This window comes from Nicotiana sylvestris, chromosome 8 (genome assembly GCF_000393655.2).
Source record: "Nicotiana sylvestris chromosome 8, ASM39365v2, whole genome shotgun sequence".
NCBI lineage: Eukaryota > Viridiplantae > Streptophyta > Magnoliopsida > Solanales > Solanaceae > Nicotiana > Nicotiana sylvestris.
Window position 1 is genome coordinate 143,283,990 of NC_091064.1, and position 15,183 is coordinate 143,299,172.

Below are 15,183 nucleotides of genomic sequence, written 5' to 3' on the forward strand. Positions count from 1 at the left end.
TTTCCTTTACTTGACTAGAGACTCTGTCATTATTTCTTATATGACTTACGGTTATCACCCATTTATCACATCTTACTCATAATGCTTCATTAACTCTCTTTTTATTCTCTAGCTAATATTTCTGTCTATCACTTTATTACGAATAGTTCAACAAAACGTTCTTTCACTTTTAGCTCCCCTTACTTCATCTCACTAGCTCTTTGGGTTGCATAACATTCTCTTTTTTCCGAGGGGCAAGAGTCATACTAAGGTAAATATTTATCCCTTCTAGGATTCCACTGCCTATCTTCTGAAATTTTTGAATATTCTAATATTCATATATGACTATATTATTCTAGAGTGCCCCATATGTATGTCTCACAAGGATAACAATTACCATGTTTTTCCCTACCATTCGGAAATGTTAGATAATGATATCAATCCATCCACAATTTTGGGTTACTCTAACCCCAGCTAGATCCTATGCCACGCCCCAACCTTGGGAGGCGTGGCTGATACTCGGTGCCGCACTGGCCGGAGCGAACCACTCTGTAACTCATTCATTCCTTTTGTAACTATCATGGGCCAACATGACCATAACTTGTAATGTATAACTATAAGTGGGCAACGCTGTATCAATAAACTTTCATTCTTAAAATATGAATACATATGGGCCGTCAAGGCCTCTGACATACTACACAAAATGAACTTTTGTCTACAAAAACTCTAAGATTATTTGACATCAAATGGGACAGGGTACCGGACTACCCAATAAGTTTCTAGAAACCTTCTGACACGATGACTCACAGACTCGGCTGCACTCCGAATGAGGTGGAGTCTTACCGATCCTTCGCTAAATGCCAATCTCGTCTACTATCAGGGCTCATCAAATTAATTATCTATACCTGCAGGCATGAATGCAGCATCCCCAACAAAAGAACGTCAGTACAAATAACGTACTGAGTATGTAAGGCAGAACTGAAATATAACAATAAGTCAACATTAATTAAAGACATGGGAACTTGGGCCGATCAATGTAGCCTTGAAGCTTAGAGCAGCATAGGCAAGACTCGCCTCACTTCACTGGTGCTTTACAACTTTAGTACAGGTTTCACAAGAGTCTAAACATCCAATGGGATCAGTCTTAACGAGGGAAACATTAAATAGCAAACATAAATGACAAAGAGATAGAGGACAACTTTCTATTAATATGTTGGTTAATTAGGATACAAAAATAGAAATTTAGTAAAAGAACACTATAGTTACTAATATGAACTATACAGTGCATCTGAATCATAAATTTAAAATGCTTTTTAAACTTGAAAAGCAAGGCTTTTAGGTCATACATTTCCTTAGTTATAGCTTCTCAATGCTCTAGTCCACACAGTTATGGTTTGTATTAATATTCATTTTTCTTTAGAAAATTTACCAATATTATAATGCACATGAAAATTTCTTCTCTTTATCAGCCATGCATTCTGTTATCTTGCAACAAGGAAATTCATATATCTGAAATCACATCAACTGGCAAACCATAGAAATAAAAGAACCTGACTGAGAACAAACATCATTTTCAGAATAGGAATAACTTTGTAAATAATGAAATACTCATAGTGCCATGCATATGCGTATGTATATCATGTCGTGCATAGGTACATGTGTTCATAACATCATCAAGCCTCTGAGGGCATCCTATTACATCATCTCGGCCACTGTGGGGAAATCATCAACGTATACCAGCTGATCAGGTGGTGGTGCGTATATAATGCCATAACCTTTTACCATATCCCATATACATATATACGTGTATATAACGCCATCTCAGTCATATTTCAACCATTGTGGGCCACATCATCATTGTATGCGGGGAATCAAGGGGCCCGATTTCCCTGTCACTAGGTCGTCTTGGGGTCATGCTCCTCGAGGATCGAAGCTGAGGTCAAGACTCACCCTCAGAGGTCATCTGGTACCAGCCCAAGAGGGTATGGCGTTCTAACGGCTATAGTATGAGAGGGGGGAATTCCAAGGCACACGGCTTAATTTGACAAAACGGATCTATCTGGGGCTTATCTCAAGATGTCACGTCCAGCCGTCCTATCTCCATGCCTTTACAGTTAATGTATTTTGTACTGTAACGGGATTTCCCTCCTATATAAAGGGGATCCCTATCACTTTGTAACTCTCGGCTGCTGTAACTCCAACCATTCTACACAAGATCAATAATATATCTCTCTCTCTTTTCTCTCTAACTTACTCGCCCGAGGCTACTCTTTCGATTTATCGCTTTCATACATGTTCTTCATTTATTGCTTGATATTAGCCATAAAGAGCCTTCTTTAATTATATCTTAACTGTTATCCCTTTTCCGGTTACCCCCGATAGCTCGAGCTCGAGTCGGGTATCGACCTCGAGGCATTTCATCGATCAGTCCGAAGGCCGGATAGCAAGCCCCTTGATTTGATTACTGCCCCATTTTAACTTGTATTTCGTCATTAAACATCATATGCCTAGCATCAACTGCTCTAACAACTAGCATAAAAATAGATCACGTATTTTTAGAGTCCCATTTACAAATTTAATTGTTATTACAATTTTCACGGTAAACAGTTTGGCGCCCACCGTGGGGCTAAAAATAATAGTAATTATTTTCTTGCTGGTTTCGTTACACAACGCAAGTTATCTTTCATGCCTTTTCTTGCCCATAATCTTCGATTTCAGGACAGAGCGCCTAGCTCAGTGAACAAAATGGGGAACCAGAACCTTGAAAACAACCGAGAAAAGGACACGACTCCTCCAAATGTCGGTACACCACCGAACTCAACCCGGGCGGAAGGGAAGGTTCTCTAACACGACGTCCTCATAATTATTGGGGGAACCAACGTTCCCCAAGGACCCATGTTAAAACGAACGAGAACATCCACTACAGAAGAAGGACCGACTCAAAACTGTGTGCTTGAAGACACCCTCATATTCAGCGAGGAGGACCTCGAGGCCATGATAGTACCGCACAACGATGTGCTGGTGATCTCGTTCCTCTTAAAAAATACCAGGATAAATCATGCGCTCGTGGATCCAGGCATTACAACCAACATAATTAGATCAGAGGTAGTAGAATATCTGGGGCTACTCAATCAAGTCGTTCCCGTCCCTCGAATCCTCCACGGCTTCAACATGACCGGCAAAGTTACAAGAGGAGAGATTACCCTCTCGGTCGACACGTCCGGCATGATTCAGAACACCGATTTCCAGGTCATCGACGGCGACATGAGGTACAATGCATTACTCGGCAGGCCTTGGATACATAGCATGAGGGCAGTTCCCTCAACCTTGCATCAGGTGATAAGGTTTCCCACGAGGGATGGCATCAAAACCATATATGGAGAATAGCGGGCAGCGAAAGAAATATTCGCGGTCCACCATGAGTCCCCAACCCCACGTGCCCGATCTCGGACGAGGATAGAAACATACATGCCCCCAAGGATGACGAGGAAGATTTCTTCACCCCCCCTCCCCCGCCGAACCTTCATCGCCCCCCAATAATTGGATGCGACCAAATCGACAGTCGAAGAGCTGGAGCAGACCATTTTAATCGAGCACCTCCCAGATCGTAAGGTATACTTGGAACGAGGTTGACACCCAAACTCAGGACAAGGTTTATGCAATTTCTTAGTAACAATATTGACTGTTTCACCTGGTCCCACCAAGATACGAAAGAAATCCCGCCGGAAATAACCTCGCACAGACTAAGCATTGATCCCAAATTCAAACCTGTAAAGTAGAAGAGAAGACCGCAGTCCGAGGTAAAACATGCCTTCATCAATGAAGAGGTAGCGAAACTTCTTAAAATCGGATCCATTAGAGAGGTAAAGTACCTCGAATGGATAGCCAACATAGTAGTAGTGCCCTAAAAGGGGATCAAGCTAAGAATGTGTGTAGATTATAAATACTTGAATAAGGTGTGCCCCAAAGATTCCTTCCCATTGCCTAATATCGATTGTTTGATCGACGCTACGGCCGGCCACGAGACCCTCACTTTTCTCAATGCATACTCGGGGTATAATCAAATCCAGGTGAACCCCGAGGACAGGGAAAAAATCTCGTTCATCACAAAGTGTCAAGACCAAAACTGATGGGCAGCGATGGGCACCAGGTACCTTACTCAACCGAGTACCAATGTAACGTATCTTTCTTATTACATCACCATATACACGTGACATACGGGTCTAATAGGCCAACATGATCCTTTATTGTCACGACCCAAACCGATGAGCCGTGATGGGCACCCGGTACCTTACTCAACCGAGTATCAAGGTAACGTATCTTTCTTATTACATCATCAAATATACATGACATACGGGCCTAATAGGCCAACATAACCATTTATAAACTCAAAACATAGGTCGACAAGGCCGTACAATCTTTCACGTACAAGATATAAGTCTACAAGCCTCTAAGAATACATAAATGTCATAAAGATTGGGACAGAGTCCCGCCATACCAAACAATACACGTCTAAATCATACTAACCAAACAAGCAACTACGAAGCAAATGGAGCGCACCAACATCTTCCGCTGAGCTGATAGCTTACTTGGAGGGCTCTCGACCTGTCTATCGGGGCCTTCGGGCATGAGACGCAGTGTCCCCAGGCAAAAGGGACGCCAGTAAGAATAATGTAACGCGTATGTAAGGCACATAAATAAGTACATAAGAGACATGGAAGACATATAGAGTACATGACTCAACCTGTAAGTTTGAATAACTCTGTAAATCATGAAATACTTTTAGCATCATGCATATGCGTATGAATGCCATGTCGTGCATAGGTACATGTCTCGTAACATCATCAGCCTCTGAGGGAATCCCATCATATCATACGGCCACTGTGGGCAAAATCATCAACGTATACCAGCTGATCAGGTGGTGTTGCATATATAACGACATAACCTTTCTCATATCCCATATACATATATATACATACATATATACACGTATATAATGCCGTTTGAATACGTACATATATATATGCGTATACAACTCTGTTTGAATAATATTTCAGCCACTGTGGGCAACATCATCATGTTATACCAGCTGATCAGGTGGTGGTGCATATATAATGCCGTAACCTTTTCCCATATCCCATATACATATATTTACATATATATATACATATATAATGCCATCTGGTCATGGGTCAATGCACATGAATGCAATGCATGAAAAATACATTAATAAAATCTTTTGGAATCTCATAAGACCATTTTGCCTTTGAGTAATATCATAAAGTAAAACTTTCGCATTTTTTTCTGAGACTCATGAACTGATGATAAAATATTATGACACATGGAAATTCAAGAACATAGATATCTCTAATACTTCTATGAATAGAGTCATTCATAGAATTTGTGCATTTGCACGTTTCGTTCGTATTGTATGAATCATGCCTAAAGAAAGAAGGGATAGCCTTAACATACCTGAGCCGATTCTCTTAACAATCCATCTAGCATCCGTCTTTTGTGATAAAACACGTTACGGTGCAATGCATGGAAATGTTTCTGAAAGTTTAGAGGACTTACTTTCCATTAGCAACTTCCTAGCAATACTGGAAGCTCAACAAAATTTGAACAATCATATAATGAATACAACCAGGGATTCATTATTAACGTCCATTAGAACTAGAATGTGAAATAAAGTCGTTGCTAACAAAACTTCGTCAGAAATTTAAAAAAACAATCAAAACGTCTCAACTCCTAAGTAACAAATTGCATTTTTTCTTTCTAAAAGTCCATTTGATTAAGCCACAAAAATCTCTTAAATTTTGCCACCTAATTCCATGAAATAAATGAGTCACACTTTGTTTTTGATGAAGATTCATTGTGCTGCCACATGAGGGAAAGTTTAGGCTTATTCAATATTAGCCACTTAATTCCTTAATAAATTGGGTAATATCTCATTATTCAATAATTAATCAATCACCCACATAATTAAGAATTATCTCAAATACTTAAAATACTACTCACTTTTAACATACCTTGTACACCTTACTATCATGGTCATGTAGTACCTTGTATGGCACTAGTCCATAAATACCGGTAATATAGCTCGGACCGTAGTTTATCCCAAATTGCCAAGTTTCGACGAAACTTATTTTCTTCGATTTGCTTACCCTCTCATCTTCACGAATTTTCTAATTGCTTGTGAAATAGCATAATCCTTATAATTCCCATATGCATATATTTACATTTATACGCGTATCTAACGCCATCTGGTCATGGGTCAATGCGCATGAATGCAATGCATGAAAAGTACGTTAATAAAATCTTTCGAAATCTCATAAGACCATTTTGCCTTTGCGTAATATCATAAAGTAAACTCTTTTCAACTTTCGTATTTTTTTTTATACCCATGAACAGATGATAAAATATTATGACACATAAAAATTCAAGAATATAGATATCTCTAATACTTCTATGAATAGAGTCATTCATGGAATTTGTGCATTTGCACATTTCGTCCGTATTGTATGGATCTTGCCAAAATAAAGAAGGGATAGCCTTAACATACCTGAGCCGGTTCTCTTAACAATCTCTCTAACACCCGTCTTTTGTAATAAAACACGTTACGGCGGATCAATATAGGAAAAGATCTGTATGATATTCGCACAATGTGTGAAAGAGGTAACTTAAAGACTCTGCCGTGTTCTTTAAAATGTAAGATTGGAAATGTTTCTGAAAGTTTAGAGGACTTACTTTCCATTAGCAACTTCCTAGCAATACTGGAAACTCAACAAAATTTGAACAATCATATAGTGAATACAACCATGGCTTCATTATTAGCGTCCATTAGAACTAGAATGTGAAATAAAGTTTGTTTCTAACAAAACTGTCAGAATTATCTTTGATGAGTCACACTTTGTCTTTGATGAAGATTCATTGTGCTGCCACGTGGGGGAAAGTTTAGGCTTATTCAACATTAGCCACTTAATCTTTTAATTAATTGGGTAATATTTCATTATACAATAATTAACCAATCACCCACATAATTAAGAATTATCTCAAATTACTTAAAATACTATTCACTTTTAACATACCTTGTACACCTTACTATCATGGTCATGTAGTACCTTGTAAGATATTAGTCGATAGATATCGGTATTATAGCTCGGACCGTATTTTATCCTAAATTGTCAAGCTGCGACGAAACTCATTTTATTCGATCTGCTTACCCTCTCACCTTCACAAATTTCCTAATTGCTTGTGAATTAGCATAATCCTTATAATCCCCAAATAATCTTTTCCTTGGACTGATGTCAATTACTTTACGACAAATTCAACACAAAATACTACAGGGCGCAACATCGTCGTAACTTATTACTGTGAAGCGTAACATCATCGTAATGTAATACTACAGGGTGCAACTCTATCGTAACTTATTACTGCGAAGCGTAACATTATCGTAATATAATATTGTGGGACGTAATATTGACGTAATATTGCGGGGTGTAACATCATTCCCCCTTTGGAACATTCGTCCTCGAATGTTGACCAATGCTCTAATCATTTTCTTAACTTGTATCTTCCGAATACTTTAGAACTTTCCTTGACATCTAGGCAATTGTTCTATGAATAAGTCCAAAGTCTAGGGTATTCTCCTCTTTAGTCTTTTTGCTCATATAGTGACTTGTGGTTGAAATCTTCCTAATCTTGCAACTTCTGTTACCTCCTGTCATGCAGCCTGTATGACCCTGGCTTTATAGGTGCACTTATGTGATTCATCTTTCCTTCTTCCTTTTATCATTTAGTCAATCTCTAGGCCTTACTTTGTATATCCAAGGCTTAATAGGATGCCTCTCTAGGACTTTATAGTTATATTGAAGTCGTTTCCTTGATACTTTGTAGAACTTGCGAATATGACCATATTTTATTTCATAGATCCGTTTAGCCATCCATATGAATCTACTATCATAACTCTTACTTTATTTTATCGTTGCTGAGGTCTGCTACCAAATCCCAGCTTCTCTCATTGCTTATTCCATATGTATAAATCTCAAACCTTTAATGCTACTTCATTACCGTTCGTCTTAAGAAGTATGGTGTAATTACATGTCATACTTTGTAACTTGTATCTGTCCATTGTTGATTAACCTCAATGTTGATCTACAATCCTCCACTTGAAAACTTGAAACTTCTTACGTAATACATTTCCGCTAGGGCTTACGTTGTATTGAGGAATATTTGAAGTGATTTCCATAATCATATTTCATAGTGTCTCAATGTGATTCACCTTATGGGGTATATTGATTTCGTGCCGTCAGCGAAATCTTTTTCTCCTTCTCTTCTTCTATTTTTTATCAAATCATTATTCAAACGAGGGCCCAAACTTCATCCTTTATCTGTGACAATTATACCCTCATTTTATTACTGGGTCAGCATTTCATTCTTTCTAAATGCCATTTGTCTATGACTCCTTTGAGTTCATTCAGGCTATACTAAGCTTTGTATAACATAGAGAAACCATATGCTCTTCTTGTTTTCATGGGCTTAATTCTAAGGACTTATTCATTCTCGTCACTTTCTCACTCACCCTTTCTTGTTCTTACTCTTGTATTTCTAAAACTTTGTCGCTTTATCATACTTTAGCTTGCGACCTATAAATATCCATTTATAATACTCGCACTTCTGGTACATACACAATACGGTGGGAGCTTCGTGCTGACTTCTTATGAGGCTGGTACTTCTTCTCTCTGGCTTCCTTGTAGAGCCATTATATATTATGGTTGTTGTGTTATTTCTCTTGAACATCTGATATTAATAGTGACTCTATCATGTTCTCAAGCACAACTTCTATAATTTTTCTAGGTTCAATAATCAGACTCATAATTTAAGTGGGTGATGTAATTCTTTACTTCCCTCCTTCTTCTGATCAGCCTTTACGTAGGCTTAAGTTATCTTCCGATCTATGGCTCATGGTATCAGTTATTACCTTAGCTTTTCATGGGCATTATGGAATTTCCATTATACAATCTTCTAACAATTCAATCCTTTGTCTATGTCCTGGACTCAATTCTTTCTTTTAACTTATACCAGAGTCTTCTATGGCTGTATGATTGTCAACAAATATGCTGTCTGGATAATGCTCCAAAATCTTGAGTGTATCCATAACGTACTAACTCTGGATTATTGATCAAATAATTCTTTCGTTTCATCTTAGCTTTCAACGTAAGCTATTACTTTTCTTGGTCTTTCTTCCCCCTTGTTGTGTCCATACTTAGCTTATCTTAGTTCCACGCATGACGGAGTTTGCGTACAACTCATATGATCTTCGAATATTTCTTTTGATTTTTACTTCCCGATCACTAGCCACGGTATATTCCTCTTTCTTATGGAGGTTGTACAATATTGTTGTGAAACTGTTGTTACAAGACCATTTCCTCTTAAGGTCGTTGTGCTTAGATTGAAGCCTTTTTCCTTATTTCCACAGCTAGTCTTTCGTTGTAGTACCTATGGAGAACCCTTGACTCTCATAAAGTTGTGGGCTTATTACATACCTTTTTGATGTCCTTACTTGCCTATAATCATCCGTAGTTGCTTACTTCCATGCCCTTGTGCTTGTATGGTTGCTTCTAAACTGATTTTTGACGTCCTTCCCAGTGGCACTTTCTTTTATCCCTGTAACACTCATATGGTACCTTTAACTATCCCGACTCTTGTTTGAATATATCTCAAGTATTATAATGATATTCTCTGAGGCTGAATTCTCCATGTGGGGTTCTATTATGTTTATTTTACACGATCTGATGACTCGTCTATAATCTCCTATTTAGCCATAACTGAGATCTTCCTAACCAATTACTAACTATGTTGGCCCATTCTTGTATCAATAATCATCGTAATCTTTCTTGGGTTATTTACTTTGTTTTAATTTACATCTCGCGCTGGCTCCTTATTTATTAATAACAACTCAGGCAGGAACCTTTACTTCTTCTCCTTGACCTCGTGCTTGCACAATATTATTGAATCGTAACGTATCTGTAAGATTTGGATAAGTGCCATCTCATTACTCTTTCATTTATCGCATTTTTCCTTTACCATTCCATAGTTATTAGAATCACTTAATTCTGACTTAATGCCACATTACTCCATATTCCCCCCTTTAGGGGTGTACTAAAAGTTGAAGCCACGAGGATCTACCTATAGATGTTTTACCTCTTCATCTTTGGCGTCGTTTCTCAACATCAATGATCCTTACTCGCCTTGCGGCAATTATTATGTACCAAGGATTAAAAATCCCTTACTCGCGAGGGTGAAATTTAGTATAACTGGAACATACAATCCCTTAAGCTAAACTTTGCTCACATTGCTTGTTGTAGGGAACCGTCTTCCTGAATGACCATTCTCTGAACTTCTCATGAATCTTCTTTTGTCGTCCATTCTATTATTGGCAGAACAAAATCTAAAATTCTTATGATGGCGACTATCATCAGTCACTCAGTCCCTAATTCATGTTTAGTTTATCTTGTTCACCAATCCATACTGGTTCTATTACTCTGGGGTCTGACTTTTCCTCTGGGTAATCACGCTAGCGTTGCGAATTTATTTCTTGAATTGAGGACATGATTGTATGACCTATACTCTTTTGTTGTCCTAAGGCCTGTCACTTCTCGTTTCTTCCTTCACTCGACTATAGATATTGTAATATTGTCATCTTTTGATCTACCATTTTCATCCATGTATCACATCTTACTCATAATACTTTATTAACTATTTTCTTATTTTCCGCTAACATTTATGCCTATCATTTTATTCTGAAAACTTGAACAATACATTCTTTTGCTTTTAGCTTCCCTTTGCTCTATCCAATGCCTCTTCAAGTTGCTTAACGTTCTCGCTTTACTAGGGACGCGAGCCACACTAAGGTAATATTTATCCCTTCAAGGCTTATAGTTCATGTCTTTGTAGTACTCATATCTGGCTGCACTATTTCAGAGTGCACCATCTGGTGTCTCATAAAGAGATCTATTAGCATATTTTCAATATCCTTTGGAAATGTCAACTGACGCAATCAATTCATCCATCATATCTTCTTATACTACATTTGTTAATCTCCATAGGGCATACCTGGAATGGTTGCGACCAATTGTATATACCTCTGTTACTATTGAATATAACTCAAAAAGCTTATGTTCCTCTGCCTCAATTATAAACGTCGTTAGCCTTGATTAATTGGGTGCCTCGTACTCTTCTTCCTCTTGCTTATTTTACTTATTGAAACTTGTATTTATCTTCTTAATCTCTCATTGTCTTTTACCATAACGATGGATAGACATTCTTGCCTTAAGGCTTCTTATAAGGAAGCTTGCACTTTTTCATACACCCATGATCCGCTAAAGACCTCACATTTACTTATCGTAGGCATTATACAAAAATTCAATTCCTCTGACTCAGCTCTTCCACAACTATCTCTCTTTCCAATTATTCTTTCTCGATGTAGGTATCGTCTTATTACGAATAATAGAAAAAAAAGTATTTCAGAAATTGAGTTTCTTATAAGTGAGCTCTACCACACAATCTAAAGTAAAAAGAAAGAGTGTCAATCCTAAATGCCCTGTAGCCTCCCACTTATAAGTGTGGTGCACGACACACCCATAAACAAGACTCTACTAGACATGTCTTGTAGATTCCCTAGGACAAAACTACTCCGATACCACTTTTGTATCGACCCAAACCGATGGGCCGTGACGGGCAACCGGTACCTTACTCAACCGAGTACCAACGTAACGTATCTTTCTTATTACATCATCAAATATACCTGACATATGGGCCTAATAGGCCAATATAATCATTTATAAACTCAAAATATAGGCCGACAAGACCGTACAATCTTTCACGTACAAGACATATGTCTACAAGCATCTAAGAATACATAAATGTCATAAAGGTTGGGACAGAGTCCTACCATACCAAACAATACAGGTCTAAATCATGCTAACCAAACGAGCAACTCCAAAGCAAATGGACCGCACCAACATCTTTCGCTGAGCTGATAGCCTACTTGGAGGTCTCTCGACCTGTCTATCGGGACCTGCGGGCATGAGACGCAACGTCCCCAGGCAAAAGAGATGTCCGTATGAATAATGTACCGAGTATGTAAGGCACATAAATAATTACATAAGAGACATGGAAGACATATAGAGTACATGACTCAACCTGTAAGTTTGAATAACTCTTTAAATCATAAAATACTTTTAGCGTCATGCATATGCATAAGAATGTCATGTCGTGCATAGGTACATGTCTCGTAACATCATCAGCCTCTGAGGGCATCCCATCATATCATACGGCCACTGTGGGCAAAATCATCAACGTATACCAGCTGATCAGGTGGTGTTGCATATATAACGCCATAACCTTACTCATATCCCATATACATATACATACATGCATATATATGCGTATATAACGCCGTTTGAATACATACATATATATGCGTATATAACGCCGTTTGAATACATATACATATCCCATATACATATACATACATACATATATATATGCGTATATAACGCCGTTTGAATACATACATATATATGCGTATATAATGCCGTTTGAATCATATTTCAGCCACTGTAGGCAACATCATCATCATATACCAGCTGATCAGGTGGTGGTTCGTATATAACGTCGTAATCTTTTTCCATATCCCATATACATATATTTACATATATACACGTATCTAACGCCATCTGGTCATGGGTCAATGCACATGAATGCAATGCATGAAAAGTACGTTAATAAAATCTTTCGAAATCTCATAAGACCATTTTGCCTTTGAGTAATATCATAAAGTAAACCCTTTTCAACTTTCGTATTATTTTTGAGACCCATGAACAGATGATAAAATATTATGACACATAAAAATTCAAGAACATAGATATCTCTAATACTTCTATGAATAGAGTCATTCATGGAATTTGTGCATTTGCACGTTTCGTCCGTATTGTATGGATCATGCCAAAATAAAGAAGGGATAGCCTTAACATACCTGAGCCGATTCTCTTAACAATCCTTCTAACACCCGTCTTTTGTGATAAAACACGTTACGACGGATCAATATAGGAAAAGATCTGTATGATATTCGCACAATGTGTGAACGAGGTAACTTAAAGACTCTGCCGTGTTATTTAAAATGCAAGATTGGAAATGTTTCTGAAAGTTTAGAGGACTTACTTTCCATTAGCAACTTCCTAGCAATACTAGAAGCTCAACTAAATATGAACAATCATATAATGAATACAACCATGGATTCATTATTAGCGTCCATTAGAACTAGAATGTGAAATAAAGTTGTTGCTAACAAAACTTCGTCAGAAATTTAAAAAAGCAATCAAAACGTCTCAACTCCCAAGTAACAAATTGCATTTTTTTTTTCTAAAAGTCAATTTGATTTTGCCACAAAAATCCCTTAAATTTTGCCACCTAATTCCATGAAATAATGAGTCACACTTTGTCTTTGATGAAGATTCATTCTGCTGCCACGTGGGGGAAAGTTTAGGCTTATTCAATATTAGCCACTTAATTCCTTAATTAATTAGGTAATATTCCATTATTCAATAATTAACCAATCACCCACATAATTAAGAATTATCTCAAATACTTAAAATACTACTCACTTTTAACATACATTGTACACCTTACTATCATGGTCATGTAGTACCTTGTATGACACTAGTCCATAAATACCGGTATTATAGTTCGGACCGTATTTTATCCCAAATTGCTAAGTTTCGATGAAACTCATTTTCTTTGATTTGCTTACCCACTCATCTTCACGAATTTTCTAATTGCTTGTGAAATAGCATAATCCTTATAATCCCCAAATAATCTTTTCCTTGGACTGATGTCAATTATCTTACGACATATTCATCGTAAAATACTACAGGGCGCAACATCGTCGTAACTTATTACTACGAAGCGTAACATCACCATAATGTAATACTACAGGGTGTAACTCTGTCGTAATATTACTGCGAAGCGTAACATTGTCGTAATATAATACTGCGGGACGTAATATTGACGTAATATTGCGGGGTGTAACATTTATAAACTCAAAACATAGGTCGACAAGGCCGTACAATCTTTTATGTACACGACATAAGTCTAAAAGCCTTTAAGAATATATAAATGTCATAAAGGTCGGGACAGCGTTCCGCCATACCAAACAATACACGTCTAAATTATAGCAGCCAAACGAGCAACTCCGAAGCAGATAGTGCGCACCAACATCTTCCGCTAAGCTGATAGCCTACTTGGAGGGTTCTCGACCTATCTATCGGGACCTGCGAGCATGAAACGCAGCATCCCTAGGCAAAAGGTAAGTCAGTACGAATAATGTACCGAGTATGTGAGGCACATAAATAAATACATAAGAGACATGGAAGACATATAAAGTACATGACTCAACCCGTAAGTCTGAATAACTTTGTAAATCATAAATTACTTTTACCATTATGCATATACGTATGAATGTCATATCGTGCATAGGTACATGTTTCATAACATCATCAGCCTCTGAGGGTATCCCATCATATCATATCGGCCACTGCGGGCAAAATCATCATCGTATACCAGCTGATCGGGTGGTGGTGGGTATATAATGCCATAACCATTCTCATATCCCATATACATATATATACATACATATATACACGTATATAATGCCATTTGAATCATATTTTAGCCACTGTTGGCAACATTATTATCATATACCAGCTGATTAGGTGGTGGTGCGTATATAACGGCATAACTTTTTTTCCATATCCCATATACGCGTATATAACACCATCTAGTCATGGTTCAATGCACATGAATTCAATGCATGAAAAGTACGTTTATAAAATCTTTCGGAATTTCATAAGACCATTTTGTCTTGAGCAATATCATAAAGTACACTTTTTTCAACTTTCATGTTTTTCTGAGACCCATGAACAGATAATAAAATATTATGACACATGGAAATTCAAGAACATTGATAAATCTAATACTTCTATGAATAGAGTCATTTATAGAATTTGTACATTTGCACGTTTCGCTCGTATCGTATGGATCATGCCAAAAGAAAGAAGGGATATCCTTAACATACCTGGAGTAGGAAAAATCCGTATGATATTCTTGGAAAATATTACACCGTACTCCTTAGAATCGCAGAAT